Genomic DNA, 2,598 nt, shown 5'->3' with positions numbered 1-2,598 from the left:
GAAAGAAGATGAGTAAACTTTATGAAGACACAGCTCATAAATAGAAGAGGTTAACAGTAAAGGGGAACACATTGTCTAGTGCACATTAATTTAGATACAAGCTAATTACCAGCCATGAGGAAAAGAAAAACCAAAAATGACTATTTGACTTTGGCATTGGGAGGTGAAATTAGGTCAGACTAGACTAAAGATCTGTGATATCAATGGTTAGATTCTGCTGGAGATAGCCATAGTCTGAAGCAAGGTGATGCCAGGTTGCATCTTAGGGAAATATATGGCGAGTAAACCAGTACCAGTAAGAGTATGATCCTTTTTTTAATCCTGTGAAAAACTCATGGAATTACATGTCCAGTGCCTGTGAGAAGCCTCCACTCTTTATAGACCAAAATTTTTTCACAGTACAGCAAAGTCACACGGCATGTTTAAACAATGCTATATAGCCTGAAGAAAAGAGAAGAACACATTACAAAGAAAAAGTGCACCCTTGGAATTAAAAACTACACAGGGATAACGATGGAGAGCCATGAGCCATTTCCTGCTTGATAACTCTGAAAGACGGTCTGTGGTGTGGCAGAGGAAAGTGAATCAAAGGAAGGTCATTTACAGGTAGTAAAGTCAAATGTCACCTCCCCCAATTCTCATGACTTGTGGTTTAGAGAAAGGTTAACTTAATATAGAGGATAGTGTGGCATTCTGAACTGTCTTAAGACAAGATATGTGAATATGAGAATAACACCATCAATATTTCTCCCCGTAGCAGTTTTGTTCAAAAGGGTACTTAAAACTTGACGTCATGGTGAGGTACTAGACACCTGGGAAAGTCCCACATGGTAGACTCAAGATATCATCAGAAGTCCTATAAACTATATTCCTGAAACTGCTTCATTGGAAGACTATTGTTGAAATATACCATTATTGGGAAATAAATCCTATGCAGCATCTATAGCACTTTAGATTGATGATATAACTGATTTCAGTGAAGTAGGAGCATCAGTGTGACTGGGAAAGCCGTATATATCATCATCATGGTTCGCACATTACATACATTATCTCATTTAGCCCTTGCAGTCATTTTTAAAAGTGGTAATATTAGCTCCATTTTCACATGAAGAAATTGAAGCTTGGAAATATTTTATCTTGTCCAGGATGTCGCAATGTCAGAGCTGGACTCAAAGACATGTTTTAAGTTCTAGAAAGAATATGTAATACCCACCATGTTATACTGTCTCCAAAACAGAACACACTAAACTTTCTTCTGTACCGTCCACATCTCGAATGCCATGGCTGTGGGCTGCTCCGTTGTATACACGGTGTTACGTCATCATCTACACATGTGCACATGCTGCCACATTATCCTACAGAAACTGGGAGAGTTTTCCTTTTATTTGGTGCAGATTTCACATTTCTATCATCTTTTGTTGCTTTACTGTGACCGGTCAAAAATGCACTATAACTTTACGGACACACTGTAGGTTATGTTCCATACACAGGCAAGCACTGAATTTGGTAGAGTTCTGTGTTGATAACACATTCCAATTATCCTTCTAAGAGTGTGGACATTCAGTTTTCTTTTCAATTAATTCAGTCGTGGTATGCTACCCAACAGTTTGCTGCCCAAAGAGCTGGATTTAACAACATGTGCAATGAATATATTATTGACTCTCGGCCCTGGCCGGTTGGCTCAGTGGTAGAGCGTCGGCCTGTCAGGCAGGAGTCCCGGGTTCGATTCCCGGCCAGGGCACACAGGAGAGGCGCCCATCTGCTTCTCCACCCCTCCCCCTCTCCTTCCTCTCTGTCTCTCTCTTCCCCTCCCGCAGCCAAGGCTCCATTGGAGCAAAAGATGGCCTGGGCGCTGGGGATGGCTCCTTCGCCTCTGCCCCAGGCGCTAGAATGGCTCTGGTTGTGACAGAGCGACGCCCCGGATGGGCAGAGCATCGCCCCCTGGTGGGCGTGCTGGGTGGATCCCAGTGGGGCGCATGCGGGAGTCTGTCTGACTGCTTCCCCATTTCCAGCTTCAGAAAAAATACAAAAAATAAATAAATAAATAAATAAATAAATAAATAAATAAATAAATAAATTATTGACTCTCTGTGGTAAAAATTGCAAGTTAAATGGTTATGGTATTCTTAATGAAATTTTGGATTTCAAGAAACAGACTTTCTAGTAGAGAGTGACTCTGTGGTAAAGGTCAATTTGTCCATTTTCCTGGGATTCATTAAGTGCAGCCTGTGAGAATAGGACTTTTCTCTCAGTTTTAATTTAAAAATACAGTGAATACTGGAATAGAGAAACTGTACTATTTTTTTTTTCTGTGTGTGTGTATGTGTGGCAGAGACAGAGAGGAACAGATAGGGACAGACAGACAGGATAGAAGAGAGACAAGAAGCATCAATTCTTTGTTGCGCACCTCAGTTGTTCATTGATTGCTTTTTCATATGTGCCTTGACTGGGGGGCTACAGCAGACTGAGTGACCCCTAGTTCAAGACAGCGACCTTGGGCTCAAGCTGGTGAGCCTTGCTCAAACCAGATGAACTCGCGCTCAAGCTGATGACCTTGGAGTTTCAAACCTGGGTTTTGAAACTGGGTCCTCTGCATCC

General features: G+C 41.8%; 1 non-coding gene across 1 annotated transcript; it reads left to right on the top strand.

Annotated features, from left to right (window-relative positions):
- Nucleotides 1-1,665: 1,665 nt before the first annotated feature.
- Nucleotides 1,666-1,741, top strand: TRNAD-GUC (transfer RNA aspartic acid (anticodon GUC)). Its single transcript has one exon. It is a non-coding gene; the product is annotated as a tRNA-Asp (tRNA).
- The last annotated feature ends 857 nt before the right edge of the window (nt 1,742-2,598 follow it).

Source organism: Saccopteryx leptura, chromosome 11 (genome assembly GCF_036850995.1).
Source record: "Saccopteryx leptura isolate mSacLep1 chromosome 11, mSacLep1_pri_phased_curated, whole genome shotgun sequence".
In the NCBI taxonomy this organism is placed as follows: domain Eukaryota; kingdom Metazoa; phylum Chordata; class Mammalia; order Chiroptera; family Emballonuridae; genus Saccopteryx; species Saccopteryx leptura.
Note: the sequence above shows the minus strand (reverse complement) of the source record. Positions and strands in the feature narration are given on the sequence as shown.